General features: G+C 36.8%; 1 protein-coding gene and 55 non-coding genes across 56 annotated transcripts in view; all 56 read right to left on the bottom strand.

Moving 5' to 3' along the window:
- Window positions 1-27,702, bottom strand: part of LOC145261094 (uncharacterized) — a 201,983-nt gene that overhangs the window by 173,318 nt on the left and 963 nt on the right. The gene's annotated exons all lie outside the window — the stretch shown is intronic.
- On the bottom strand, window positions 95-168 carry Trnan-guu (transfer RNA asparagine (anticodon GUU)). The gene has a single exon. It is a non-coding gene; the product is annotated as a tRNA-Asn (tRNA).
- On the bottom strand, window positions 309-389 carry Trnan-guu (transfer RNA asparagine (anticodon GUU)). The gene has a single exon. It is a non-coding gene; the product is annotated as a tRNA-Asn (tRNA).
- Trnan-guu (transfer RNA asparagine (anticodon GUU)) lies at window positions 538-611 on the bottom strand. Its single transcript has one exon. It is a non-coding gene; the product is annotated as a tRNA-Asn (tRNA).
- Window positions 760-833, bottom strand: Trnan-guu (transfer RNA asparagine (anticodon GUU)). Its single transcript has one exon. It is a non-coding gene; the product is annotated as a tRNA-Asn (tRNA).
- Trnan-guu (transfer RNA asparagine (anticodon GUU)) lies at window positions 982-1,055 on the bottom strand. The gene has a single exon. It is a non-coding gene; the product is annotated as a tRNA-Asn (tRNA).
- On the bottom strand, window positions 1,203-1,276 carry Trnan-guu (transfer RNA asparagine (anticodon GUU)). Its single transcript has one exon. It is a non-coding gene; the product is annotated as a tRNA-Asn (tRNA).
- Trnan-guu (transfer RNA asparagine (anticodon GUU)) lies at window positions 1,417-1,497 on the bottom strand. Its single transcript has one exon. It is a non-coding gene; the product is annotated as a tRNA-Asn (tRNA).
- Window positions 1,646-1,719, bottom strand: Trnan-guu (transfer RNA asparagine (anticodon GUU)). Its single transcript has one exon. It is a non-coding gene; the product is annotated as a tRNA-Asn (tRNA).
- Window positions 1,868-1,941, bottom strand: Trnan-guu (transfer RNA asparagine (anticodon GUU)). The gene has a single exon. It is a non-coding gene; the product is annotated as a tRNA-Asn (tRNA).
- On the bottom strand, window positions 2,090-2,163 carry Trnan-guu (transfer RNA asparagine (anticodon GUU)). The gene has a single exon. It is a non-coding gene; the product is annotated as a tRNA-Asn (tRNA).
- Trnan-guu (transfer RNA asparagine (anticodon GUU)) lies at window positions 2,312-2,385 on the bottom strand. Its single transcript has one exon. It is a non-coding gene; the product is annotated as a tRNA-Asn (tRNA).
- On the bottom strand, window positions 2,534-2,607 carry Trnan-guu (transfer RNA asparagine (anticodon GUU)). Its single transcript has one exon. It is a non-coding gene; the product is annotated as a tRNA-Asn (tRNA).
- Trnan-guu (transfer RNA asparagine (anticodon GUU)) lies at window positions 2,756-2,829 on the bottom strand. Its single transcript has one exon. It is a non-coding gene; the product is annotated as a tRNA-Asn (tRNA).
- Window positions 2,978-3,051, bottom strand: Trnan-guu (transfer RNA asparagine (anticodon GUU)). The gene has a single exon. It is a non-coding gene; the product is annotated as a tRNA-Asn (tRNA).
- On the bottom strand, window positions 3,200-3,273 carry Trnan-guu (transfer RNA asparagine (anticodon GUU)). Its single transcript has one exon. It is a non-coding gene; the product is annotated as a tRNA-Asn (tRNA).
- Trnan-guu (transfer RNA asparagine (anticodon GUU)) lies at window positions 3,422-3,495 on the bottom strand. Its single transcript has one exon. It is a non-coding gene; the product is annotated as a tRNA-Asn (tRNA).
- Trnan-guu (transfer RNA asparagine (anticodon GUU)) lies at window positions 3,644-3,717 on the bottom strand. Its single transcript has one exon. It is a non-coding gene; the product is annotated as a tRNA-Asn (tRNA).
- On the bottom strand, window positions 3,858-3,938 carry Trnan-guu (transfer RNA asparagine (anticodon GUU)). Its single transcript has one exon. It is a non-coding gene; the product is annotated as a tRNA-Asn (tRNA).
- On the bottom strand, window positions 4,087-4,160 carry Trnan-guu (transfer RNA asparagine (anticodon GUU)). Its single transcript has one exon. It is a non-coding gene; the product is annotated as a tRNA-Asn (tRNA).
- Trnan-guu (transfer RNA asparagine (anticodon GUU)) lies at window positions 4,309-4,382 on the bottom strand. The gene has a single exon. It is a non-coding gene; the product is annotated as a tRNA-Asn (tRNA).
- Window positions 4,531-4,604, bottom strand: Trnan-guu (transfer RNA asparagine (anticodon GUU)). The gene has a single exon. It is a non-coding gene; the product is annotated as a tRNA-Asn (tRNA).
- Window positions 4,753-4,826, bottom strand: Trnan-guu (transfer RNA asparagine (anticodon GUU)). The gene has a single exon. It is a non-coding gene; the product is annotated as a tRNA-Asn (tRNA).
- On the bottom strand, window positions 5,197-5,270 carry Trnan-auu (transfer RNA asparagine (anticodon AUU)). The gene has a single exon. It is a non-coding gene; the product is annotated as a tRNA-Asn (tRNA).
- Trnan-guu (transfer RNA asparagine (anticodon GUU)) lies at window positions 5,418-5,492 on the bottom strand. Its single transcript has one exon. It is a non-coding gene; the product is annotated as a tRNA-Asn (tRNA).
- Trnan-guu (transfer RNA asparagine (anticodon GUU)) lies at window positions 5,640-5,713 on the bottom strand. The gene has a single exon. It is a non-coding gene; the product is annotated as a tRNA-Asn (tRNA).
- Window positions 5,861-5,934, bottom strand: Trnan-guu (transfer RNA asparagine (anticodon GUU)). Its single transcript has one exon. It is a non-coding gene; the product is annotated as a tRNA-Asn (tRNA).
- On the bottom strand, window positions 6,083-6,156 carry Trnan-guu (transfer RNA asparagine (anticodon GUU)). The gene has a single exon. It is a non-coding gene; the product is annotated as a tRNA-Asn (tRNA).
- Window positions 6,305-6,378, bottom strand: Trnan-guu (transfer RNA asparagine (anticodon GUU)). Its single transcript has one exon. It is a non-coding gene; the product is annotated as a tRNA-Asn (tRNA).
- Trnan-guu (transfer RNA asparagine (anticodon GUU)) lies at window positions 6,527-6,600 on the bottom strand. Its single transcript has one exon. It is a non-coding gene; the product is annotated as a tRNA-Asn (tRNA).
- Trnan-auu (transfer RNA asparagine (anticodon AUU)) lies at window positions 6,749-6,822 on the bottom strand. The gene has a single exon. It is a non-coding gene; the product is annotated as a tRNA-Asn (tRNA).
- On the bottom strand, window positions 6,970-7,044 carry Trnan-guu (transfer RNA asparagine (anticodon GUU)). The gene has a single exon. It is a non-coding gene; the product is annotated as a tRNA-Asn (tRNA).
- On the bottom strand, window positions 7,192-7,265 carry Trnan-guu (transfer RNA asparagine (anticodon GUU)). The gene has a single exon. It is a non-coding gene; the product is annotated as a tRNA-Asn (tRNA).
- Window positions 7,413-7,486, bottom strand: Trnan-guu (transfer RNA asparagine (anticodon GUU)). The gene has a single exon. It is a non-coding gene; the product is annotated as a tRNA-Asn (tRNA).
- Trnan-guu (transfer RNA asparagine (anticodon GUU)) lies at window positions 7,635-7,708 on the bottom strand. Its single transcript has one exon. It is a non-coding gene; the product is annotated as a tRNA-Asn (tRNA).
- Trnan-guu (transfer RNA asparagine (anticodon GUU)) lies at window positions 7,857-7,930 on the bottom strand. The gene has a single exon. It is a non-coding gene; the product is annotated as a tRNA-Asn (tRNA).
- Window positions 8,079-8,152, bottom strand: Trnan-guu (transfer RNA asparagine (anticodon GUU)). Its single transcript has one exon. It is a non-coding gene; the product is annotated as a tRNA-Asn (tRNA).
- On the bottom strand, window positions 8,523-8,596 carry Trnan-auu (transfer RNA asparagine (anticodon AUU)). The gene has a single exon. It is a non-coding gene; the product is annotated as a tRNA-Asn (tRNA).
- Window positions 8,744-8,818, bottom strand: Trnan-guu (transfer RNA asparagine (anticodon GUU)). The gene has a single exon. It is a non-coding gene; the product is annotated as a tRNA-Asn (tRNA).
- Window positions 8,966-9,039, bottom strand: Trnan-guu (transfer RNA asparagine (anticodon GUU)). Its single transcript has one exon. It is a non-coding gene; the product is annotated as a tRNA-Asn (tRNA).
- On the bottom strand, window positions 9,187-9,260 carry Trnan-guu (transfer RNA asparagine (anticodon GUU)). Its single transcript has one exon. It is a non-coding gene; the product is annotated as a tRNA-Asn (tRNA).
- Trnan-guu (transfer RNA asparagine (anticodon GUU)) lies at window positions 9,401-9,481 on the bottom strand. Its single transcript has one exon. It is a non-coding gene; the product is annotated as a tRNA-Asn (tRNA).
- On the bottom strand, window positions 9,630-9,703 carry Trnan-guu (transfer RNA asparagine (anticodon GUU)). The gene has a single exon. It is a non-coding gene; the product is annotated as a tRNA-Asn (tRNA).
- Trnan-auu (transfer RNA asparagine (anticodon AUU)) lies at window positions 9,852-9,925 on the bottom strand. Its single transcript has one exon. It is a non-coding gene; the product is annotated as a tRNA-Asn (tRNA).
- Window positions 10,074-10,147, bottom strand: Trnan-guu (transfer RNA asparagine (anticodon GUU)). The gene has a single exon. It is a non-coding gene; the product is annotated as a tRNA-Asn (tRNA).
- On the bottom strand, window positions 10,296-10,369 carry Trnan-guu (transfer RNA asparagine (anticodon GUU)). Its single transcript has one exon. It is a non-coding gene; the product is annotated as a tRNA-Asn (tRNA).
- Trnan-guu (transfer RNA asparagine (anticodon GUU)) lies at window positions 10,517-10,590 on the bottom strand. Its single transcript has one exon. It is a non-coding gene; the product is annotated as a tRNA-Asn (tRNA).
- Window positions 10,739-10,812, bottom strand: Trnan-guu (transfer RNA asparagine (anticodon GUU)). Its single transcript has one exon. It is a non-coding gene; the product is annotated as a tRNA-Asn (tRNA).
- Trnan-guu (transfer RNA asparagine (anticodon GUU)) lies at window positions 10,960-11,033 on the bottom strand. The gene has a single exon. It is a non-coding gene; the product is annotated as a tRNA-Asn (tRNA).
- Window positions 11,182-11,255, bottom strand: Trnan-guu (transfer RNA asparagine (anticodon GUU)). Its single transcript has one exon. It is a non-coding gene; the product is annotated as a tRNA-Asn (tRNA).
- Window positions 11,404-11,477, bottom strand: Trnan-guu (transfer RNA asparagine (anticodon GUU)). The gene has a single exon. It is a non-coding gene; the product is annotated as a tRNA-Asn (tRNA).
- Window positions 14,953-15,026, bottom strand: Trnan-guu (transfer RNA asparagine (anticodon GUU)). Its single transcript has one exon. It is a non-coding gene; the product is annotated as a tRNA-Asn (tRNA).
- On the bottom strand, window positions 21,941-22,014 carry Trnan-guu (transfer RNA asparagine (anticodon GUU)). Its single transcript has one exon. It is a non-coding gene; the product is annotated as a tRNA-Asn (tRNA).
- Window positions 23,056-23,129, bottom strand: Trnan-guu (transfer RNA asparagine (anticodon GUU)). Its single transcript has one exon. It is a non-coding gene; the product is annotated as a tRNA-Asn (tRNA).
- On the bottom strand, window positions 25,717-25,857 carry LOC145261427 (small Cajal body-specific RNA 14). The gene has a single exon (XR_013864443.1).
- On the bottom strand, window positions 26,084-26,157 carry Trnan-guu (transfer RNA asparagine (anticodon GUU)). The gene has a single exon. It is a non-coding gene; the product is annotated as a tRNA-Asn (tRNA).

The raw sequence follows: 27,702 nt of genomic DNA, 5'->3' as shown, positions 1-27,702 counted from the left end.
AATAAACCAAAACATGTAGTTCGAAATTATCTTGGTAATATTAAAAGGAATCATTCGTTATTGTCATTATAGTGAAAAGAACAAAATGCATAATCGCCCCCGGGTGGATTCGAACCACCAACCTTTCGGTTAACAGCCGAACGCGCTAACCGGTTGCGCCACGAAGGCAGATGGTGTATTAGCGACGATGCAATCGCATTTGTACAAAATAATAGAAAAGCAAATAAACCAAAACATGTAGTTCGAAATTATCTTGGTAATATTAAAAGGAATCATTCGTTATTGTCATTATAGTGAAAAGAACAAAATGCATAATCGCCTCAGGTGGATTCGAACCACCAACCTTTCGGTTAACAGCCGAACGCGCTAACCGGTTGCGCCACGAAGGCAGATGTTGCATTACCGACGATGCAATCGAGTTTGTACAAAATAATAGAAAAGCAAATAAACCAAAACATGCAGTTCGAAATTATCTTGGTAATATTAAAAGGAATCATTCGTTATTGTCATTATAGTGAAAAGAACAAAATGCATAATCGCCCCCGGGTGGATTCGAACCACCAACCTTTCGGTTAACAGCCGAACGCGCTAACCGGTTGCGCCACGAAGGCAGATGTTGTATTACCGACGATGCAATCGCATTTGTACAAAATAATAGAAAAGCAAATAAACCAAAACATGCAGTTCGAAATTATCTTGGTAATATTAAAAGGAATCATTCGTTATTGTCATTATAGTGAAAAGAACAAAATGCCTAATCGCCCCCGGGTGGATTCGAACCACCAACCTTTCGGTTAACAGCCGAACGCGCTAACCGGTTGCGCCACGAAGGCAGATGCTGTATTAGCGACGATGCAATCGAGTTTGTACAAAATAATAGAAAAGCAAATAAACCAAAACATGTAGTTCGAAATTATCTTGGTAATATTAAAAGGAATCATTCGTTATTGTCATTATAGTGAAAAGAACAAAATGCCTAATCCCCCCCGGGTGGATTCGAACCACCAACCTTCCGGTTAACAGCCGAACGCGCTAACCGGTTGCGCCACGAAGGCAGATGGTCTATTAGCCACGATGCAATCGATTTTGTACAAAATAATAGAAAAGGAAATAAACCAAAACATGTTGTTCGAAATTATCTTGGTAATATTAAAAGGAATCATTCGTTATTGTCATTTTGTGAAAAGAACAAAATGCATAATCGCCCCCGGGTGGATTCGAACCACCAACCTTTCGGTTAACAGCCGAACGCGCTAACCGGTTGCGCCACGAAGGCAGATGGTGTATTAGCGACGATGCAATCGCATTTGTACAAAATAATAGAAAAGCAAATAAACCAAAACATGTAGTTCGAAATTATCTTGGTAATATTAAAAGGAATCATTCGTTATTGTCATTATAGTGAAAAGAACAAAATGCATAATCGCCTCAGGTGGATTCGAACCACCAACCTTTCGGTTAACAGCCGAACGCGCTAACCGGTTGCGCCACGAAGGCAGATGTTGCATTACCGACGATGCAATCGAGTTTGTACAAAATAATAGAAAAGCAAATAAACCAAAACATGCAGTTCGAAATTATCTTGGTAATATTAAAAGGAATCATTCGTTATTGTCATTATAGTGAAAAGAACAAAATGCATAATCGCCCCCGGGTGGATTCGAACCACCAACCTTTCGGTTAACAGCCGAACGCGCTAACCGGTTGCGCCACGAAGGCAGATGGTGTATTAGCAACGATGCTATCGATGTTGTACAAAATAATAGAAAAGCAAATAAACCAAAACATGTAGTTCGAAATTATCTTGGTAATATTAAAAGGAATCATTCGTTATTGTCATTATAGTGAAAAGAACAAAATGCCTAATCGCCCCCGGGTGGATTCGAACCACCAACCTTCCGGTTAACAGCCGAACGCGCTAACCGGTTGCGCCACGAAGGCAGATGGTCTATTTGCCACGATGCAATCGATTTTGTACAAAATAATAGAAAAGGAAATAAACCAAAACATGTAGTTCGAAATTATCTTGGTAATATTAAAAGGAATCATTCTTTATTGTCATTATAGTGAAAAGAACAAACTGCATAATCGCCCCCGGGTGGATTCGAACCACCAACCTTTCGGTTAACAGCCGAACGCGCTAACCGGTTGCGCCACGAAGGCAGATGGTCTATTAGCGACGATGCAATCGATTTTGTACAAAATAATAGAAAAGCAAATAAACCAAAACATGCAGTTCGAAATTATCTTGGTAATATTAAAAGGAATCATTCGTTATTGTCATTATAGCGAAAAGAACAAAATGCATAATCGCCCCCGGGTGGATTCGAACCACCAACCTTTCGGTTAACAGCCGAACGCGCTAACCGGTTGCGCCACGAAGGCAGATGTTGCATTACCGACGATGCAATCGAGTTTGTACAAAATAATAGAAAAGCAAATAAACCAAAACATGCAGTTCGAAATTATCTTGGTAATATTAAAAGGAATCATTCGTTATTGTCATTATAGTGAAAAGAACAAAATGCATAATCGCCCCCGGGTGGATTCGAACCACCAACCTTTCGGTTAACAGCCGAACGCGCTAACCGGTTGCGCCACGAAGGCAGATGCTGTATTAGCGACGATGCAATCGATTTTGTACAAAATAATAGAAAAGCAAATAAACCAAAACATGTAGTTCGAAATTATCTTGGTAATATTAAAAGGAATCATTCGTTATTGTCATTATAGTGAAAAGAACAAACTGCATAATCGCCCCCGGGTGGATTCGAACCACCAACCTTTCGGTTAACAGCCGAACGCGCTAACCGGTTGCGCCACGAAGGCAGATGCTGTATTAGCGACGATGCAATCGATTTTGTACAAAATAATAGAAAAGCAAATAAACCAAAACATGTAGTTCGAAATTATCTTGGTAATATTAAAAGGAATCATTCTTTACTGTAATCATAGTGAAAAGAACAAACTGCATAATCGCCCCCGGGTGGATTCGAACCACCAACCTTTCGGTTAACAGCCGAACGCGCTAACCGGTTGCGCCACGAAGGCAGATGGTCTATTAGCGACGATGCAATCGATTTTGTACAAAATAATAGAAAAGCAAATAAACCAAAACATGTAGTTCGAAATTATCTTGGCAATATTAAAAGGAATCATTCGTTATTGTCATTATAGTGAAAAGAACAAAATGCATAATCGCCCCCGGGTGGATTCGAACCACCAACCTTTCGGTTAACAGCCGAACGCGCTAACCGGTTGCGCCACGAAGGCAGCTGCTGTATTAGCGACGATGCAATCGATTTTGTACAAAATAATAGAAAAGCAAATAAACCAAAACATGTAGTTCGAAATTATCTTGGTAATATTAAAAGGAATCATTCGTTATTGTCATTATAGTGAAAAGAACAAAATGCATAATCGCCCCCGGGTGGATTCGAACCACCAACCTTTCGGTTAACAGCCGAACGCGCTAACCGGTTGCGCCACGAAGGCAGATGTTGCATTACCGACGATGTAATCGATTTTGTACAAAATAATAGAAAAGCAAATAAACCAAAACATGCAGTTCGAAATTATCTTGGTAATATTAAAAGGAATCATTCGTTATTGTCATTATAGTGAAAAGAACAAAATGCCTAATCGCCCCCGGGTGGATTCGAACCACCAACCTTTCGGTTAACAGCCGAACGCGCTAACCGGTTGCGCCACGAAGGCAGATGGTGTATTAGCGACGATGCAATCGCATTTGTACAAAATAATAGAAAAGCAAATAAACCAAAACATGTAGTTCGAAATTATCTTGGTAATATTAAAAGGAATCATTCGTTATTGTCATTATAGTGAAAAGAACAAAATGCATAATCGCCTCAGGTGGATTCGAACCACCAACCTTTCGGTTAACAGCCGAACGCGCTAACCGGTTGCGCCACGAAGGCAGATGTTGCATTACCGACGATGCAATCGATTTTGTACAAAATAATAGAAAAGCAAATAAACCAAAACATGCAGTTCGAAATTATCTTGGTAATATTAAAAGGAATCATTCGTTATTGTCATTATAGTGAAAAGAACAAAATGCATAATCGCCCCCGGGTGGATTCGAACCACCAACCTTTCGGTTAACAGCCGAACGCGCTAACCGGTTGCGCCACGAAGGCAGATGTTGTATTACCGACGATGCAATCGATTTTGTACAAAATAATAGAAAAGCAAATAAACCAAAACATGCAGTTCGAAATTATCTTGGTAATATTAAAAGGAATCATTCGTTATTGTCATTATAGTGAAAAGAACAAAATGCATAATCGCCCCCGGGTGGATTCGAACCACCAACCTTTCGGTTAACAGCCGAACGCGCTAACCGGTTGCGCCACGAAGGAAGATGTTGTATTACCGACGATGCAATCGATTTTGTACAAAATAATAGAAAAGCAAATAAACAAAAACATGTAGTTCGAAATTATCTTGGTAATATTAAAAGGAATCATTCGTTATTGTCATTATAGTGAAAAGAACAAAATGCCTAATCCCCCCCGGGTGGATTCGAACCACCAACCTTTCGGTTAACAGCCGAACGCGCTAACCGGTTGCGCCACGAAGGCAGATGCTGTATTAGCGACGATGCAATCGATTTTGTACAAAATAATAGAAAAGCAAATAAACCAAAACATGTAGTTCGAAATTATCTTGGTAATATTAAAAGGAATCATTCTTTATTGTAATCATAGTGAAAAGAACAAACTGCATAATCGCCCCCGGGTGGATTCGAACCACCAAACTTTCGGTTAACAGCCGAACGCGCTAACCGGTTGCGCCACGAAGGCAGATGGTCTATTAGCGACGATGCAATCGATTTTGTACAAAATAATAGAAAAGCAAATAAACCAAAACATGTAGTTCGAAATTATCTTGGTAATATTAAAAGGAATCATTCGTTATTGTCATTATAGTGAAAAGAACAAAATGCATAATCGCCGCCGGGTGGATTCGAACCGCCAACCTTTCGGTTAACAGGCGAACGCGCTAACCGGTTGCGCCACGAAGGCAGCTGGTGTATTAGCGACGATGCAATCGCATTTGTACAAAATAATAGAAAAGCAAATAAACCAAAACATGTAGTTCGAAATTATCTTGGTAATATTAAAAGGAATCATTCGTTATTGTCATTATAGTGAAAAGAACAAAATGCATAATCGCCCCCGGGTGGATTCGAACCACCAACCTTTCGGTTAATAGCCGAACGTGCTAACCGGTTGCGCCACGAAGGCAGATGGTCTATTAGGAACGATGCAATCGATTTTGTACAAAATAATAGAAAAGAAAATAAACCAAAACATGTAGTTCGAAATTATCTTGGTAATATTAAAAGGAATCATTCGTTATTGTCATTATAGTGAAAAGAACAAAATGCATAATCGCCTCAGGTGGATTCGAACCACCAACCTTTCGGTTAACAGCCGAACGCGCTAACCGGTTGCGCCACGAAGGCGGATGTTGGATTACCGACGATGCAATCGATTTTGTACAAAATAATAGAAAAGCAAATAAACCAAAACATGCAGTTCGAAATTATCTTGGTAATATTAAAAGGAATCATTCGTTATTGTCATTATAGTGAAAAGAACAAAATGCCTAATCGCCCCCGGGTGGATTCGAACCACCAACCTTTCGGTTAACAGCCGAACGCGCTAACCGGTTGCGCCACGAAGGCAGATGGTCTATTAGCCACGATGCAATCGATTTTGTACAAAATAATAGAAAAGGAAATAAACCAAAACATGTAGTTCGAAATTATCTTGGTAATATTAAAAGGAATCATTCGTTATTGTCATTTTGTGAAAAGAACAAAATGCCTAATCGCCCCCGCGTGGATTCGAACCACCAACCTTTCGGTTAACAGCCGAACGCGCTAACCGGTTGCGCCACGAAGGCAGATGGTGTATTAGCGACGATGCAATCGCATTTGTACAAAATAATAGAAAAGCAAATAAACCAAAACATGTAGTTCGAAATTATCTTGGTAATATTAAAAGGAATCATTCGTTATTGTCATTATAGTGAAAAGAACAAAATGCATAATCGCCCCCGGGTGGATTCGAACCACCAACCTTTCGGTTAACAGCCGAACGCGCTAACCGGTTGCGCCACGAAGGCAGATGCTGTATTAGCGACGATGCAATCGATTTTGTACAAAATAATAGAAAAGCAAATAAACCAAAACATGTAGTTCGAAATTATCTTGGTAATATTAAAAGGAATCATTCTTTATTGTAATCATAGTGAAAAGAACAAACTGCATAATCGCCCCCGGGTGGATTCGAACCACCAAACTTTCGGTTAACAGCCGAACGCGCTAACCGGTTGCGCCACGAAGGCAGATGGTCTATTAGCGACGATGCAATCGATTTTGTACAAAATAATAGAAAAGCAAATAAACCAAAACATGTAGTTCGAAATTATCTTGGTAATATTAAAAGGAATCATTCGTTATTGTCATTATAGTGAAAAGAACAAAATGCATAATCGCCGCCGGGTGGATTCGAACCGCCAACCTTTCGGTTAACAGCCGAACGCGCTAACCGGTTGCGCCACGAAGGCAGCTGGTGTATTAGCGACGATGCAATCGCATTTGTACAAAATAATAGAAAAGCAAATAAACCAAAACATGTAGTTCGAAATTATCTTGGTAATATTAAAAGGAATCATTCGTTATTGTCATTATAGTGAAAAGAACAAAATGCATAATCGCCCCCGGGTGGATTCGAACCACCAACCTTTCGGTTAATAGCCGAACGTGCTAACCGGTTGCGCCACGAAGGCAGATGGTCTATTAGGAACGATGCAATCGATTTTGTACAAAATAATAGAAAAGCAAATAAACCAAAACATGTAGTTCGAAATTATCTTGGTAATATTAAAAGGAATCATTCGTTATTGTCATTATAGTGAAAAGAACAAAATGCATAATCGCCTCAGGTGGATTCGAACCACCAACCTTTCGGTTAACAGCCGAACGCGCTAACCGGTTGCGCCACGAAGGCGGATGTTGGATTACCGACGATGCAATCGATTTTGTACAAAATAATAGAAAAGCAAATAAACCAAAACATGCAGTTCGAAATTATCTTGGTAATATTAAAAGGAATCATTCGTTATTGTCATTATAGTGAAAAGAACAAAATGCCTAATCGCCCCCGGGTGGATTCGAACCACCAACCTTTCGGTTAACAGCCGAACGCGCTAACCGGTTGCGCCACGAAGGCAGATGGTCTATTAGCCACGATGCAATCGATTTTGTACAAAATAATAGAAAAGGAAATAAACCAAAACATGTAGTTCGAAATTATCTTGGTAATATTAAAAGGAATCATTCGTTATTGTCATTTTGTGAAAAGAACAAAATGCCTAATCGCCCCCGCGTGGATTCGAACCACCAACCTTTCGGTTAACAGCCGAACGCGCTAACCGGTTGCGCCACGAAGGCAGATGGTGTATTAGCGACGATGCAATCGCATTTGTACAAAATAATAGAAAAGCAAATAAACCAAAACATGTAGTTCGAAATTATCTTGGTAATATTAAAAGGAATCATTCGTTATTGTCATTATAGTGAAAAGAACAAAATGCATAATCGCCCCCGGGTGGATTCGAACCACCAACCTTTCGGTTAACAGCCGAACGCGCTAACCGGTTGCGCCACGAAGGCAGATGTTGCATTACCGACGATGCAATCGATTTTGTACAAAATAATAGAAAAGGAAATAAACCAAAACATGCAGTTCGAAATTATCTTGGTAATATTAAAAGGAATCATTCGTTATTGTCATTATAGTGAAAAGAACAAAATGCATAATCGCCCCCGGGTGGATTCGAACCACCAACCTTTCGGTTAACAGCCGAACGCGCTAACCGGTTGCGCCACGAAGGCAGATGCTGTATTAGCGACGATGCAATCGATTTTGTACAAAATAATAGAAAAGCAAATAAACCAAAACATGTAGTTCGAAATTATCTTGGTAATATTAAAAGGAATCATTCTTTATTGTAATCATAGTGAAAAGAACAAACTGCATAATCGCCCCCGGGTGGATTCGAACCACCAAACTTTCGGTTAACAGCCGAACGCGCTAACCGGTTGCGCCACGAAGGCAGATGGTCTATTAGCGACGATGCAATCGATTTTGTACAAAATAATAGAAAAGCAAATAAACCAAAACATGTAGTTCGAAATTATCTTGGTAATATTAAAAGGAATCATTCGTTATTGTCATTATAGTGAAAAGAACAAAATGCATAATCGCCGCCGGGTGGATTCGAACCGCCAACCTTTCGGTTAACAGGCGAACGCGCTAACCGGTTGCGCCACGAAGGCAGCTGGTGTATTAGCGACGATGCAATCGCATTTGTACAAAATAATAGAAAAGCAAATAAACCAAAACATGTAGTTCGAAATTATCTTGGTAATATTAAAAGGAATCATTCGTTATTGTCATTATAGTGAAAAGAACAAAATGCATAATCGCCCCCGGGTGGATTCGAACCACCAACCTCTCGGTTAATAGCCGAACGTGCTAACCGGTTGCGCCACGAAGGCAGATGGTCTATTAGGAACGATGCAATCGATTTTGTACAAAATAATAGAAAAGCAAATAAACCAAAACATGTAGTTCGAAATTATCTTGGTAATATTAAAAGGAATCATTCGTTATTGTCATTATAGTGAAAAGAACAAAATGCATAATCGCCTCAGGTGGATTCGAACCACCAACCTTTCGGTTAACAGCCGAACGCGCTAACCGGTTGCGCCACGAAGGCGGATGTTGGATTACCGACGATGCAATCGATTTTGTACAAAATAATAGAAAAGCAAATAAACCAAAACATGCAGTTCGAAATTATCTTGGTAATATTAAAAGGAATCATTCGTTATTGTCATTATAGTGAAAAGAACAAAATGCCTAATCGCCCCCGGGTGGATTCGAACCACCAACCTTTCGGTTAACAGCCGAACGCGCTAACCGGTTGCGCCACGAAGGCAGATGGTCTATTAGCCACGATGCAATCGATTTTGTACAAAATAATAGAAAAGGAAATAAACCAAAACATGTAGTTCGAAATTATCTTGGTAATATTAAAAGGAATCATTCGTTATTGTCATTTTGTGAAAAGAACAAAATGCCTAATCGCCCCCGCGTGGATTCGAACCACCAACCTTTCGGTTAACAGCCGAACGCGCTAACCGGTTGCGCCACGAAGGCAGATGGTGTATTAGCGACGATGCAATCGCATTTGTACAAAATAATAGAAAAGCAAATAAACCATAACATGTAGTTCGAAATTATCTTGGTAATATTAAAAGGAATCATTCGTTATTGTCATTATAGTGAAAAGAACAAAATGCATAATCGCCTCAGGTGGATTCGAACCACCAACCTTTCGGTTAACAGCCGAACGCGCTAACCGGTTGCGCCACGAAGGCAGATGTTGCATTACCGACGATGCAATCGATTTTGTACAAAATAATAGAAAAGGAAATAAACCAAAACATGCAGTTCGAAATTATCTTGGTAATATTAAAAGGAATCATTCGTTATTGTCATTATAGTGAAAAGAACAAAATGCATAATCGCCCCCGGGTGGATTCGAACCACCAACCTTTCGGTTAACAGCCGAACGCGCTAACCGGTTGCGCCACGAAGGCAGATGCTGTATTAGCGACGATGCAATCGAGTTTGTACAAAATAATAGAAAAGCAAATAAACCAAAACATGTAGTTCGAAATTATCTTGGTAATATTAAAAGGAATCATTCGTTATTGTCATTATAGTGAAAAGAACAAAATGCATAATCGCCCCCGGGTGGATTCGAACCACCAACCTTTCGGTTAATAGCCGAACGTGCTAACCGGTTGCGCCACGAAGGCAGATGGTCTATTAGCGACGATGCAATCGATTTTGTACAAAATAATAGAAAAGCAAATAAACCAAAACATGTAGTTCGAAATTATCTTGGTAATATTAAAAGGAATCATTCGTTATTGTCATTATAGTGAAAAGAACAAAATGCATAATCGCCCCCGGGTGGATTCGAAACACCAACCTTTCGGTTAACAGCCGAACGCGCTAACCGGTTGCGCCACGAAGGCAGATGGTGTATTAGCGACGATGCAATCGATTTTGTACAAAATAATAGAAAAGCAAATAAACCAAAACATGTAGTTAGAAATTTTCTTGGTAATATTAAAAGGAATCATTCGGTATTGTCATTATAGTGAAAAGAACAAAATGCCTAATCGCCCCCGGGTGGATTCGAACCACCAACCTTTCGGTTAACAGCCGAACGCGCTAACCGGTTGCGCCACGAAGGCAGATGGTCTATTAGCTACGATCCAATCGATTTTGTACAAAATAATAGAAAAGGAAATAAACCAAAACATGTAGTTCGAAATTATCTTGGTAATATTAAAAGGAATCATTCGTTATTGTCATTTTGTGAAAAGAACAAAATGCATAATCGCCCCCGGGTGGATTCGAACCATCAACCTTTCGGTTAACAGCCGAACGCGCTAACCGGTTGCGCCACGAAGGCAGATGGTGTATTAGCGACGATGCAATCGATTTTGTACAAAATAATAGAAAAGCAAATAAACCAAAACATGTAGTTCGAAATTATCTTGGTAATATTAAAAGGAATCATTCGTTATTGTCATTATAGTGAAAAGAACAAAATGCCTAATCGCCCCCGGGATGATTCGAACCACCAACCTTTCGGTTAACAGCCGAACGCGCTAACCGGTTGCGCCACGAAGGCAGATGGTCTATTAGCGACGATGCAATCGATGTTGTACAAAATAATAGAAAAGGAAATAAACCAAAACATGTAGTTCGAAATTATCTTGGTAATATTAAAAGGAATCATTCGTTATTGTCATTTTGTGAAAAGAACAAAATGCATAATCGCCCCCAGGTGGATTCGACCCACCAACCTTTCGGTTAACAGCCGAACGCGCTAACCGGTTGCGCCACGAAGGCAGATGCTGTATTAGCGACGATGCAATCGATTTTGTACAAAATAATAGAAAAGCAAATAAACCAAAACATGTAGTTCGAAATTATCTTGGTAATATTAAAAGGAATCATTCGTTATTGTCATTATAGTTAAAAGAACAAAATGCATAATCGCCCCCGGGTGGATTTGAACCACCAACCTTTCGGTTAACAGCCGAACGCGCTAACCGGTTGCGCCACGAAGGTAGATGCTGTATTAGCGACGATGCAATCGATTTTGTACAAAATAATAGAAAAGCAAATAAACCAAAACATGTAGTTCGAAATTATCTTGGTAATATTAAAAGGAATCATTCGTTATTGTCATTATAGTGAAAAGAACAAAATGCATAATCGCCCCCGGGTGGATTCGAACCACCAACCTCTCGGTTAACAGCCGAACGCGCTAACCGGTTGCGCCACGAAGGCAGATGGTCTATTAGCGACGATGCAATCGATTTTGTACAAAATAATAGAAAAGCAAATAAACCAAAACATGTAGTTCGAAATTATCTTGGTAATATTAAAAGGAATCATTCGTTATTTTGTACAAAATCATAAAAAAGTAAGATTGAGAATGTAGCTCACCTTCCCTCGTAGGAGGGCCACCCTGATCCGCAAAAAGTGACTCCTTAGCTTCGTCGGCCATTAGCAATAGACTAATTAATATCCCTTCTCAAAGAGAGGAGGCAAAGCCTAGGAGGTTGGATCTCCTAGAACGTCAGGGAACCATAATTACGCCACAATTAACACGAATGCTCTGGTGACTTTGTTTTTTTTGCGGGGGTAGGGGCAAGGATAAAATCCTTACCAAAATGGGGGGGGTGAATCCAGTTCTACTTTTCTGTGCCGTCTGTTCATGTTGGCATCTTCCTCTGATGTCGCTTCGATATATAAATACAAATGTAGGTATAAAGCATTCCATAGCGGGAGGACATAAGTGTTTTGTTGAGGTCAATTTACTATGTAAGTGCAGAGAGGGAGGGAGAGTGAGAGAGAGAGAGAAAGAGATAGAAATAAATAGGGAGAACGAAAGAGAAAGAAAGAGAGTAAGAAAGAAAGAAAGAGGGAGAGAGAGGGAGGGGGCACTCTCAGTATTTTATTTGCATAGTCGACCTCCACAAAACACTTACCCTCTCCTCGCTGTGGAATGTTAATGTGTACATAGTAATTTATACATCGAAGCGACACCAGACGAAGATGCCAACAGGCGGCGCAGAAAAATATTACTAGATCCCATCCTATTTGCCTAGGATTTTTTTATTCCCCAGATTAACAGAGAAGGAAGAGCATAAACCTGGTCCCCGTTGATTGTGGTGTAATGCCTGTGCAGTTCTAGGAGGTCCACCCTCGAAGGCTTTGTCTTCACCTGAGGCGCTCTTACCGAGCAATGCCGACGGGACTGCCGAGGCGCGAGGCACTTGTTGCAGATTAGATAGAGTGCATCTGCATCACCTCGGAGGCGCTGACTTGCTCAATACAAGTTTTTGAGCCTGGTGTCACAGTTCTTGGAATGGGACAGAACCAAATACTTCCATTTTGATGGTTTTACACAATAGCCAACAAAATGAAAAAAAAAAAAGGTTGAAAACACTAAGTATAAAATAGCCAACAAAAAATAATAAAAAGTATAAATAGCCAACAAAATAAAAAAGGTTGAAAACACAAAGTATACAACAAATAAATGTTACCAAAGGCAAGATAAGTTAATCTTTTGCTTACTTTGCATTTTCGTGCGAGTTGTGGCGTTTATTGTTTGTGTTTCTATCAATATTTTATTTAATTTTCAACTTTTGATCGATTATCGAGTCTTATCTATGGCTTGATTGAATAAGACTGTGGGGGTCTATGAATAAAAAATAATAACACTCCCAACCGGATGTTGACTCGTCGACTGTTACATACAAAGTGTACAAATGCGTCTCTGCGCATCGGCTCCACGCACCCCTTCTGGTGAGAAAAAGAAAAATAATAAAAATTTATTTTACCAATGGGAAGCGTGCGTGCCTAAAATAAAGTATGAATAGTCAGCATGTTGTACCTATTTACTATGCCTCCCCACGGGACAGAGTTAGACATCAGGATCGTTTTTTAACGTGGAGAAAAGGTACAAAAATAAAAAATTGTCTCAGTCGTGAAGGATTTCTCCTCCACCGAAAGAAAACAGGTCTTGTGAGCCGACGGCGGAGACAAGAAATAAAAGGGACCAAGAGACAGACACAGCGTCAAGCGAGAAAAAAGGTCTGCTTCGGAAGTTAAAGCTGACAACACTTCTCTGCTGAGTATTGCTAAAAAACTAATCCCCCACCCCTGGCAAAAGGAATAAGTATAAAAAAAAAACATTCGTCTTAATATTCCTTCTTTTCTCTTTTTTTTTCCAAACATAAAACGACTTCAACACTCAAGCCAAACTTTTATTGTGCATAAAACCTATCCCGAACATCAAATGTGTTGATATATATTCAATTGCTATAGGGTTATCTGCCCCTTTCCAAAACCCTTTTACTGTGGGGATTCTCTCCCCTTTTATTGTAACTCTTTGGTTCTCCATGTTGTAAATAAAATACACACACATTGTGTGCGTCTTAGTATTTCGTCAAACAAAATGTGTTCATAGTAATTTTTAAAACCTTTCTGGATGTCGCAGGCTCCGGTGATGAGGTATGTGTCCCCATATTTTTTATTAAATGACTTCCACTCATTTTCAACATTAGCAGAGTGGCGCAGTGGAAGCGTGCTGCTCTGCTGGGCCCATAACCAATGTTGAAAATGAGTGGAAGTCATTTAATAAAAAATGTGGGGACACATACCTCATCACCGGAGCCTGCAACATCCAGAAAGGTTTTAAAAATTACTATGAATACATTTTGTTTGACGAAATACTAAGACGCACACAATGTGTGTGTATTTTATTTACAACATGGAGAACCAAAGAGTTACAATAAAAGGGGAGAGAATCCCCACAGTAAAAGGGTTTTGGAAAGGGGCAGATAACCCTATAGCAATTGAATATGTATCAACAAAATGTTCCTTGTTGGCTTTGTATTTTTTTGTATGCCTTTCCAAAGTCTTGCAGTTCTGGGAAATAAACTATTGGAGTAGAAGGCTTTCTTACACATAGGAGTTTCTACTGTGAAGGGGTGGGATTTAGTTGCTTGTCGGGTTTGTCGATGATATTCACGTCGAGGGGGTACAAGTGCAAGTGCATGATGTTCGTCAGCGCATTCACCATTAAAGTACTTGTAGAACAGGTAGAGGGATGCAACATTTCGTCGATGGGACAGAGGCTGAAGCTTAGATGACAGTTCAGGACCTATCAGGTTGGCGACTCTCTTTTGAACCCTGCATAGGAGTGAGAGACAAGTAGCAGATGCACCAGCCCAAATGCGACAACAGTACTCCATACATGGGAAAATCGTGGTCTTATAGAGGTACAGGATACTTTCAGTAAGTAGCTTTCTAGCACGGTAGAGAGAGCCCACCTTCACAGCAGCCTTGGCAATGTTTTCAATGTATCTATTCCAGCTCATGTTCCCTGTAAACGTTAGACCGATGAGTTTAGAGGAAGTACTTTCGGGTAATGCGTCCTTTTATTACATACTTTAACACATAACAAAACACCTAAGACCACCATTTTGTTTTTCCTTCTAGCTCGCTTTATATGACTAAATTGGGCACTTGTACAGTTTAATCAAAACATTAAAAAATGAAAATATCGAAAAAAAAGTTTAAATTAAGTCCTCAGAAAAAAAAAATTCATTTAATTTCATCTAGTAGTTATTTATTTTATTTTTTTTTTTACAGTTAAAAAAAAACAATTTTTTTATGATACCGAGCAAAAGGTTGGATTTTTAGGAAGAAACATCGAAATGAAATCATAATGATCAAGAAAAAAATTCTAGATCGCCCCCGGGTGGATTCGAACCACCAACCTTTCGGTTAACAGCCGAACGCGCTAACCGGTTGCGCCACGAAGGCAGATGACTTTTAACCGTTCTTACTTTTACACTTCTAAACATTCAGCGTAAAAAAAAAAACAAACAAAAAAAACAAAAAAACACAAATTATAGAACGAAAATGATTCACCCGTTATCTTTTAAAGCCGAGTCAAATGTTAATTTAAATTTAAGGATAATTGGAAGAAAAAGAAAGTAAATTCAATTCAAACAACCGACCTTTCGGTTAATGTCATATTATGTTATCATTACCTCCCCTTAGATCACTCTCCAAAAAAGAGTGTCTCTAAAAAGAATCCCTTGCTTACCATTGAAACTATAGTAAATAAATAAAACAAAATACCGTTAAAACCCCACCCAATATATGTCACGGTAACATAGGTTGGGTGGTTTTCTAACAGGATTTTGTTATATTTTTTAGTTTTAAGTCATTTTCAAAACTTTGAATTTTACGAGCCAATGGGGCGGCCATTTTTTTCTTCTCTTTTTACTTTCACGTAAACGCTAGACTTTTCTTTTTGCGAACGAATTATACGTTTAAAAGTGAGCAAAGCCACTAAAAACATTCCAGATAGGTACAAGAGTAACTGATCTTGCCTTTAATAACATTTGTCATGTATTTGAATTTTGACCACTTTTTCGAATCTTGGTGGATTTTAAAACAAACCCGAAATGCTGAGTATAACCGAAAATACCAGCACGCAATTTTTTCGTGAAGAAATTAGCTCCGCCCCACCCCACACAAAACCAATCAAAGATGTTAACGAAGTAGAATTGGAAACTATTAGTTTAAAACTATTAGTTGTTCATTCTCCATACTCTTTCCGCGAAAGAGAAATCGTTCTAGACGGTGGTAATTGTACTACAAAATATGCGATATTCATTAGGAACATTTGGTTTCTGGTGGTGCCTGGGAAATTGGGCAACAAGAAAAAGGGCAATTTTAACAAGTTAAGTACGCTGTGCGATTATGAAATAAATATCAATTGAAAATAGATTTTATAATCGTTGTTGCGTTAAAAATCTGTTGTTAGTTTTGCTTCCACCACCCCCCCACCAAAAAAAAAATGATGTACTGCAGTTTGTAAATAAATAAAATCCATTTTTCTAAGTGTCCGTTCTAAGAACCTGGTTATCTGTTCTAATTAGAATATTAATAAATGGTAGTAAATTGAAATACATTTATTGTAATTGTAATTCATAAGATTAAATCCACCGTAATGCATGTTGGTGTCTTCGTAAATGAAAATTGGAAGTGTTTAGACATTCGAATAAAAGGTCGATTTACTTTTTTAAATCTTTAAAATTTAACTACAATTCAGTTTTAATTGTTGATTACAATGATGTTGCTTAAGACAGTATTTACTAATACTATATTAAAACACTATTAACTAATACCATTTTAAAACACTGATAACTAATACTATATTAAAACAGTATTAAATAATATTATACTGAAACAGTATTAACTAACACCATTTTAAAACAATATTAACTAATACAATTTTAAAACAGTATTAACTAATACTATATTAAACCAGTATTAACTAATACTAAAACAGTATTATCTAATACTATATTAAAACAGTATTTACTAATACTATATTGAACCAGTATTAACTAATACTATATTAAAACAGTATTAACTAATACTATATTAAAACAGTATTAACTAACACTATATTAAAACAGTATTAACTAACACTATATTAAAACAGTGTTAACTAATACTATATTAAAACAGTATTAACTAACACTATATTAAAACAGTATTAACTAACACTATATTAAAACAGTATTAACTAACACTATATTAAAACAGTGTTAACTAATACTATATTAAAACAGTGTTAACTAATACTATATTAAAACAGTATTAACTAATACTATATTAAAACAGTATTAACTAACACTATATTAAAACAGTATTAACTAACACTATATTAAAACAGTGTTAACTAATACTATATTAAAACAGTATTAACTAACACTATATTAAAACAGTATTAACTAACACTATATTAAAACAGTATTAACTAACACTATATTAAAACAGTGTTAACTAATACTATATTAAAACAGTGTTAACTAATACTATATTAAAACAGTATTAACTAACACTATATTAAAACAGTATTAACTAACACTATATTAAAACAGTATTAACTAATACTATATTAAAACAGTATTAACTAATACTATATCCTTTCAAATAAATCGTTGTAACACTTTTTATCTTAAACTTTCTGATTTGTAATGAATATTCTTTGGGAACATGAAAAAAATAATGTCTAACAAAATATAAAAGAGAGAATATCCGATTTTCACCTGGCGCTGTCAGTAGTTATTTTATTATTATTTAAATTTAATTGAAATTATTTTTTTTACTCGTACCACATGTATCTACACATTAAAAATGAAAACGGCTACTTCTACAGTACTTGAACTGGAATTGTATTTTTAACCCTAACTGTAAACTAACCCTAAGTTAAGTTTGGGTTTAGTTTGGAAATGTTGATCTGGTTAAGTTCAAATCCTAAAGAAGCATTTCCCTCGTTTTTTATTCTGTTCTGAAAAGGGTTACTTCTACAGAATTGGACCAGAATGTTCTTTTAAACACTAAGTGTAAACTAACCATAAGTTGACTTTTAAAAATTTGTTTTTTACATAGGCTTCACCACTTATCAAGACCAAGAGGCCACTCGATGATAAGGGTTAAAGAGTGTACAGTAGACAATTAGACAATATAGCAATCGTTAGTAATGGAAATTCGGTAAATTTGTTAACTTCAGTCGAACAGTTCATCAAAAAATTGTTTACGTTAGACTTGAAGACAGCCATATTGTAGTCAGCTGGAAAGCAGGAGAACGGAAGACAATTCCATAGGCGTGCAGTTCTAAGAAAGAAGGTTTGTTCATGCAATCTACGTTTAGGTTTAGGCACAGATAAAGAGTAGAGGGGATTATTGATAGTATTTTCTGCTAGACGAGTGTTTCTTATGAAAGTTTGACAAGGTCTAAATTTTATCAGGGTGAAAGCCTTTGCTACGCTCTTAGTGGGATTACGTATTTGAGAGAGTACGCTCACCAGGAAAAAATAATTATTAAACAGGAACAATATGTATGTATGTATTATGAGCTAGGAACCCGCTTTAGTAGTAACTGTAAGAGATGAGCGTAAAAGTTGTGCATAGAAAGTGTTTTCTTATTTTCCTATAAAGTCGTTTCCATTTTATTAATACAAAAAGAATATATGTTAATATCAACATAAGAAAACAGTTACTTCAATTGGACTGAAAAGTGAGTGTATGTGGTGTCATGGGATGATATATTTTACCCTTACGATATGAAGAAATCATGATTTATTACACAAAAGATAATATTAATTATCCAAATAATAATAATATATAATATATATACATTCAAGATGGCGTCTGATTCTCTCTTTAACACGGTAAGTTTGGGAAAAGGTGTTATAAATAAAAAACTATACAAAATACTATTAAAAACCCGCCGAATATATGTCAACCTATGTCACGGTAACATATATTGAGCGAGTTTTTAACAGTATTTTATCTGGGTTTTTATTTATAACACCTTTTCCCAAACTTACCGTGTTAAAGAGAGAATCAGACGCCATCTTGAATGTTCCAATACATCGGTAAACACTGTATGTTCTTCGACCTGAATAAACATGTTACATTGAATAAAAACACGAAAAATATATCCAGTTTGGTAGAAAAGTAACTTATCTTGCTTTTCATAACATTTATTTGTTATATTTGTTTTTTGAGAACTTTTTCGAATCTATGTGTACAGTAATACAAACCCGAAACTTTTATGATTGCACATCCAGTTGCTAAAATTATCAAATTTTCAATCGTAAAAGTTAAATAAATTTGTTGAACGTTCCACTTCGTTTTTGTAACATTTTTACGTGGTTATTTCACAGACAACGCCCATTTTAAACCCCGTAACAACTGGCGACGAGGATTGTTTGTAGGAACGAACACACTTCACTGAAAAAAACACACACAGAGAAAGGAAGAGATAATGCTTGGGACGAAGGTACCATGACGATACTACTACTACTACTACTACTACTACTACTACTACTACGCTTTGATGACCTTTTTCGGTGGAAGGTCAGACTTTTGCTACTTACATGTAGATTTAGCTGGTCTAATCAATGACCTTAGTTTACTGGTGTTTGTAGACGCCCATTCCAAATGGTCAGAAAGGAGAGAGACAACCTAGTTGATAGCACGTCAACTATTCCATTCGACTTGTTAATATACACATTCGAACTGCCATCTCCATCACCTTCCAAGCGAACAAAGGTAAATAAGAATAACGAAATACCCTACGAGACTTGGCCAAAGTGCAGTCGCGGTAGAATAGAGAACCCTAAGTTAACACCAGGTGCGCTCCCTACAGCTAAATACTTAAACGAGGGAAATGTTACGACCAATCAAAGAAAATAGTTGGACTGACAAGTGAGTGATAACCCTTGGATGTGGCAGTAAAAAAAGCGAAGTCGACCATGACACTTTTGGGTGCATACAGGCAGCTCCAAACTGAGGGACTTTTATCATCGCACCACATCCGGTTGTTGAAATTATCATAATTTCAATTGTTACTTGCTAAATGAATCTGTTGAACGTTCAAATTAGTCATTGGATAATTTTTACATAGTTATTTTACAGACAACGCCCATTTTAAAACCAGAAACGACACACACACACACACACACACACACACACACACACACACACACACACACACACACACACACACACACACACACACACACACACACACACACACCGTTCCCCATTTAGGGGGTACCAAATTGGTCAAAGGGAAAATTAATCCCATTTAGGTAAAAATACACTTTCGTATAAATAATTGAATTCATTCAAAAAGTATCGCTAAGAAAAACCATAAACACACACTCATATATATATATATATATATATATATATATATATATATATATATATATATATATATATATATATATATATATATATATATATATATATATATAAACAATTAAAAAGTACATATAAATTTGTTACGATACATATTGATTTCGCTGGGAACGGTGGAAATACGAACGCAAAAAATTGACAAAGAATCAAACCTCCAAAAGATTGACCTCTGCCTGCAGTCTCTACGGAATTACTCAGACAAATTTTGGTCTGAACATTTGAAATCTTACATAAAGTGTATTCACACATAGGGCAAGTTTTGAACTGTACATAAGTCCCGAGCAAAGCCGGACTGAACTGCTAGTTGATAATAAAAAAAGACAAGATAATGTAAAGTTACACGGAATTCATAAGCATCTTATTCTCAAGGCACAGGTAAAAAAAAAAAAAAAAAAAAAAAAAAAATGGCGAACGACGAACGCGTGTGTTCGTCGTTCGCCATTTTTTTTTTTTTTACAATAGAGGCAACATAATAAGACAATATAAATTTTATTAATTAGAAATTGATTAGATGTATCGAAAAGAAAGAAAAATAAGACAAAAGAGAAGATAATCAAGTTAGTGGTCAAGAGACTTATTTTTAAATTAAGTCCACTGAGCAAAAAATCGTTACATCAACATTTTTTTTTTTTAATTACATTTTCACCGCAAACAAGGCACAGTGGCACTTTGATGTAGGGAGCTACTATCGGGACAGTAGTTGCAGGGATACTACGTAGGGAGTTGAGCAGCAAGATATCTATTCACATTACACTTGAACTTCTGCATGTCGGAAAAACATAAACCTGGATGGGAGTTTCAGAGTCTAGTAGTTCTTGGGAAGGAACTATTAGAGTAGAATGCCTTCTTACATCTAAGGATCTCTACTGTGTAGGGGTGGGACTTTGCTGCTTGTCGAGCTTCTGAGGGGTATTTACGTCGATGGGTTACAATGGTTTGTAGTTCGTCAGAGCATCCACCATTAAAATACTTATAAAATAGTCAGAGGGATGCAACATTTCGTCGATGGGACAATGGTTGAAGCTTAGATGACAGTACATGACCTATCAGGTTAGCAACTCTCTTTTGAACCCTGCCCAGGAGCGAGCGAGCGAGAGAGAGAGAGAGAGAGAGAGAGAGAGAGAGAGAGAGATGAGACTGTTATATGGACCCTATCTAAGATTGAGAGACAAGCGGTAGAAACACCAGCCCAGGTGTAGCAACAATGCTCCATGCATGGGCAAATCGTGGCTTTTTAGAGGTATAGGATACTCTCAGGTGGGAGTAAGTTTTTAGCACGATAGAGAGATCTCTTCTTTGCAGCTGCTTTGGCAATATCCTCAGTATATTTGTTCCAATTCATATTGCCTATGAATGTTAAGCCGAAGAGTTTAAACGATTAGCTCTTGGGATAAGTTAGTAAAATTCGCATTTACGAATAGAAGATCAATGGTGAAATGTAACTTTTGTTCGATACTTTCCCCTAATCTTTTGATGTCCATATCTATATTTGCCTGAAGCCCGAAATATACCCGGTGACCCAAGTGAAGATATGTAACAGAAAGCATATGAGCGCATGTGAGAGAAAATCAGCAGCAGCCGAAGGATAGCTGACCTGCAAAAATATTAGCAGCAGCCGTTAAAGCACGTATGTAAATTAGCAAGTGTACGCAAGCTTGCATCACAAGAAAAGGAGAGAAAAATACACCACGTAATTGAAGAGGGAAGGGATGTGCGCTCCGGGGAAGATGGATGTATAAACACGAGGGCGAGAAAGCGCTGGCTCAAGGTCAGTGCGAAGTGATGAGGAGACAGAGACTTTTAAAAAGCAGATGTGTATGCAGAAAGACTTTGGAAATATAATGAAATGCTTTGTTTTGGAGGAACCACGAATGAATGCATTTCATTTGCACGTTTTAAAACAAGGTATTCATTTCAACCATCCCCTAGGAGAAAAAAGTAACCGCCCCCGGGTGGATTCGAACCACCAACCTTTCGGTTAACAGCCGAACGCGCTAACCGGTTGCGCCACGAAGGCTGACAGGTGTGATTCATATGCAAACGCCATTTAAACATATACATACATTATATATATATATATATATAAAGATAGAGAAGGTGAGTAGCATTACTTACATAATATGCTTTGACTTTGCACGAAATAACTTACTCTATGCTTTTTTCTCTTTCACTATCTTATCTTTCTTTTCTTTTCTTTTTTTTTTATATATTTGGTTTTTTCTTTTTACATCAAAGCGACATCCAAGAGAAGATAGTCCAAATAATCTAAACGTGTGTCAAGAAATACTCGCTTCTTCATTATTCTTTTAATATAGGGAAGTTGCGAACAAGAACTTCCCGGTTGAATGCAACATGGTAGCCTTCAATGTAAACGCGTTCTTGTTTAGCCATAATAAATAATAAATAATCAAATTCTACACAATTTAAACCATTAACGATTACTATACTACCACTTTACACCCATTACCCCTTATCCTTGAGTGACCTTCCGGCTTTGATGAATGGTGACCTCCAAGTAAAAAAAAAAAAAAAAAAGCCGACACTCAACTGCTGCCTTTTTTGTTGGAGTGGGGGTGAAGACTCGGGGCTTGCTTTTTTTGCAATATGTTGATTAGAGTCAAATTTTCTAATTCCCAAGAAAAGGGGATAATTCCTGGGAGTAGAAAATAGATGATTCCCTTCACACACGAAGGGAGGAGATACACACCTTACCATGCAATATTTTTGAACATTTAAAACATAAAAGAAAGAATTACCGTAACTTTTTAAAAGACTTATAGCCAGTTAATAACAAGCTAAATAGTAAAACGGACAGACAGACAAATTTACTATAGATGACATTTTAACACGTTAAAAATGAGCAGCAATTTTAGTCTATTTCATACTTCATTCCAAGTTCATGGGCATGGCTAAAGTTGTTCTCGTTTAGCATTAAATAATTATCTCACTTAATTCCTAACCGAACAATAATACTTTATCCGACATCATAACAAAGATCCACACAATAGCTAAACACACACTACATTGCCTTACGTCAGTACAATTAAAAACATATTGCCGCCCCCGGGTGGATTCGAACCACCAACCTTTCGGTTAACAGCCGAACGCGCTAACCGGTTGCGCCACGAAGGCAGACATGTAGAGTGCGAGTGTAAACGGAATTGAAATTATTACATACATATATATATATATATAGCAATAGGAGGTCGCATTATTTACGTAGTATTCTTTCACTTTCCTCGAAATAAATTGCTATATGCTTCTGTTTGTCTGTCTGTCTGTCTCTTTCTTTCTCTCCTTCTCTGCTATCTTTTATATATTTTTATTACAGCAAAGCGACATCCAAGAGAAAATATTTCAAATAGATATTTTATCATACACTAGCTTAAAGTGTGTCCTGGCCTGGACAGCAAATTTACTCGCTTCATTATTTAAATTTTTTATTTTGGTCAATTTTTATGACGTAAGGGAGGGTGCTTATTCCGAAAGCCGTTCTTAACATGGGGAGGTTGGTGCGTTTATAATACGCTGGGGCAGTTGGGCAGGTCGTAAAAATTGACCTTTATGTTTTAATATGGAGGAATTCCGGAAAGAATCGATTGGATTACAATGCCTACGTTTGTTTTATAAAGGATTTTGAATTCTCATCCAGAATTCACTCTATATTTTAGATAATTAAAAAAAAAAAAAAAAAAAAAAAAAAACTACAAAAAACAAAAACAAAAAAAAACAAATATAAAGAAAATTAAATATTATGTGTAAGAAAATAGCAACTATATTGTAATGTCTACGAAATTTGATTAATGGATTAAAAATGATTTTTGTTTTGTAATATAGAGAAAATCTTGACAAGAACCACTCAGTTTCATACGTATAAAAAAAAAGCATTCATAAATACCTTAAATATCCCAATTTAGACTTAATGGATACCCCCCCCCCCAAAAAAAAACTCGACTAGCTACAACCACTATATATAATTTCCCCATTTTCTCTCTGTGCCTACATTTAAACGCAGATTCCATGAACAAAGCTTCTTTCACAGAATTGCCCGCCCGTGGAACAGTGAACACTGTTCAGTGTTCCGCTGGTCTGCTTCCCGGCTGAATACAACATGGTAGCCTTTAAGTCCAATGTAAAGAAGGTCTTGTTGAGCCGTCCTCATAAATTATCAAATTCTACCCAATGTACACCATTAATGATTGCTACACTATCACCTTACATTCATTAACCCTTATCCTCGAGTGGCCCTTTGGCCTTGATAACGTAGGGACTCTCAAGTAAAGAAAAAAATAGCCGACACTCAACACCTGTCATTTTTGTTGAGTGTGGGGGGGTGGGAACTTGGAGCTTTCTTCTGCACAAAATATTTATTAGAGTCAGATTTTTTTAATTAATTTAAAAAAAAAAAAAAAAGGAGATAATTCCTGGGAGGACGGTCTTATGAAAAAATAATTCCCCTCACACACGAATAGAAGCGATACATACACACCTCACCATGCAACATTTTTTTTATACATTCATAACGTAAAAGTAAGAATAAATTAACGTTGTTATTTTAAAATATATTTTAAGCCGGTTAATAACGGGCTGAATAGTGAAACGGACAGACAAACAGATAGACAGATTTAATATAGATTACTTTTTAGCACGTTAAAAATGGACAGAAGTTATAGTCTAAGATTGAGAGACAAGCGCCAAGCGGTAGAAACACCAGCCCAGGTGTGACAACAATACTCCATGCATGGGTAAATCGTGGCTTTTTAGAGGTACTCTCAGGTGTGAGTAAGTTTTTAGCACGATAGAGAGATATCTTCTTTGCAGCTGCTTTGGCAATGTCCTCAGTATATTTGTTCCAATTCATATTGCCTATGAATGTTAAGCCGAGGAGTTTAAACGATTAGCTCTTGGGATAAGTTAGTAAAATTCGCATTTACGAATAGAAGATCAATGGTGAAACGTAAATTCTGTTCGATACTTTCCCCTAATTTTTGGGGGTTTGTATTACTGTACACATAGATTCGAAAAAGTTGTCAAAAAACAAATATATAACAAATAAATGTTATCAAAGGCAAGATAAGTTACTTTTCTACCAAACTGGATATATTTTTCGTGTTTTTATTCAATGTAACATGCTTATTCAGCTCGAAAAGCATATAGTGTTTACCGATGATGCATTGGAAAATTAAAAATGGCGGCCGACTCTCTCTTTAACACGGTAAGTTTGGGAAAAGGTGTTATAAATAAAAAACTAGACAAAATACTGTTAGAAACTCGCTCAATATATGTTACCGTGACATAGGTTGACATATATTCGGTGTTTTTTTTATTAGTATTTTTCTAGTACAGTAATACAAACCCGTTGCTTTGTGTCAAATTAATGAGTAAAGTGGTGCTGGTGCTCATTTTGCATGGGACCCTTATCCCAGTTAATCCTTAACCGTGCATCGAACCATAATAAACAGTTCGAAGCGCCTTGCTTATCACAACGATCAATACAAAATTTCAGCCAGATCGGACTAGTAAAAAAGTGGAAGGGGTAGACAGACAGACCAAGAGAAATACAGGATGTCCACAAATAATGTAGCCAGACTTTGTGGGCACTATATATATATATATATATATATATATATATATATATATATATATATAAAAATAGTATTTTTTACATCAAAGGAAAGTGGATTCTGCTCTACTATACAGGTGCCCACACACACACACACACACACACAGGGTGCCCACAAAGTCTGGCTACATATCTAGCCAGACTTTGTGGGCACCCTGTGTGTGTGTGTGTGTGTGTGTGTGTATATATATATATATATATATATATATATATATATATATATATATATATATACACACACATACACGCACGTGTGTGGTGTATAATATATATATATATATATATATATATATATATATATATACACTCACGTGTGTGTGTGTGTGTATATATATACACACACACAATGTGTATATATATATATATATATATATATATACACACACACACACACACAGGGTGCCCACAAACACCCTGTATAGTAGAGCAGAATCCACTTTCCTTTGATGTAAAAAAATGCTATCGCCCCCGGGTGGATTCGAACCACCAACCTTTCGGTTAACAGCCGAACGCGCTAACCGGTTGCGCCACGAAGGCAGATGATAACTGTTGAATGTAAACATAATTTCAACGAATACATACATATATAGACAGAGGAGGGACGCATTACTTACATAGTATGCTTTGCCTTCCTTCGAAATTGCTATAGGCTTCTCTCTCTGTCTCTCTCTCTCTCTGTCTCTGTCTGTCTCTGTCTGTCTCTCTCTCTTTCCCGCGCGCATGTTTTATCTTTATATATTTTTATATCCAAGCGACATCTAAGAGAAAATAGTCCAAATAGATAGTGTATTAGCTATCTTGCGTGTGTCTCGGTGTTGCCCTGGAAAGCAGATTAACTCCAGAAATACTCGCTTCATTATTCTTAAGTTTTATTCTTTAATATAGGGAAATTCCGGAAAGAACCGATTGGACTAAAGCCTATGTTTATTTTATAAAAGTATTTTGGGTTCTTAATCAGAATTTACCCTATATTAAAAGAAGATATAAAAAAAACAAGCCAAAATAAAGAAAATTAAATAGAATGAGTAACAGAAGAGTGAATGTCATGTAATGTCTACGAATACCCATTAAAATGATTTTTAGAAACCAACCCTTTATATAAATGAGAGTTGTCTAGATGTGTGTGCGTGTGTATGTCCGGCTAGAGAGGAATGGACTAGGTGAAGGAAAAAGAAAGATATGAGAAACAGAGAGGGGAAGTGAGAAAGATATAGAGACGGATAGAGAGAGGTTGAGAGATAGAGGTTTTAGTTACAGTTTTGCCCTGGACAACGTCGGGTATCCCTGCTAGTTTTAAATAAATGTAGATTAAATAGCATTTTTTTTTAATTAGTTATGATTAGGACTAGGACAACAGCATATTCTTTTCATTGTTTTGACTCTCGAGTGTGTATCCGTTGATATCTTATATGATTTTTTATAGAGTGATGTGGTTCTCGGTTGATTATCTGTGTCTAACTGTGTCCGATATATACTCGAGAGTAAAAACAATGAAAAGAATATGCTGTTGTCATAGCCCTAGTTATGATTAATAATTAATGTACATGAAAAAGCAAAACGTAGATCATGGATTTGAGACCATGTTACAATTTCAGCGTCCCAAATTTACCTTTGAAAATACCAATAACTTGTGTACTGTGCTATTACCAAAGCTCCTGAAAATGGTATGATATTACGAGCAGAATAAAAACAAACGACAAAGTTTCTCATTAAATCCCGAGCAACATCGAGTTTTTCTGATAGTTAGTAAAACACAAAAATAGGTACAGAATAAGAATAGAGCTATTTTCGGCATTTATCGGCCAGTTTATGTAAAATGTCGGAGTGTGCCGAAACGCTGAGCCAATGAAATCGCAACAGACAATGCCTTTTAAGCAAACAATTTTTTGCTATAATTGATTTATTATATATATATAAAAAAAATAATAAATATTTATCTTGATTTGATCATAAATAAATAAATAAATAAATAAATAAAACATAGACCATAAAAAATAGAAAAAAATTCTTTTGGCTATCAGTTGTTTGTTATTAAAAAAATAAATATTTATTCATGAAACTTACCTCACAAGGAATGTTTTT

The sequence above is a fragment of the Euprymna scolopes genome, chromosome 37 (genome assembly GCF_053919585.1).
Source record: "Euprymna scolopes isolate OS-2025 chromosome 37, ASM5391958v1, whole genome shotgun sequence".
Taxonomy (NCBI): Eukaryota; Metazoa; Mollusca; class Cephalopoda; order Sepiida; family Sepiolidae; genus Euprymna; species Euprymna scolopes.
The sequence above is the reverse complement of the archived record's forward strand: the minus strand, read 5'-3'. Positions and strand labels throughout refer to the sequence as shown.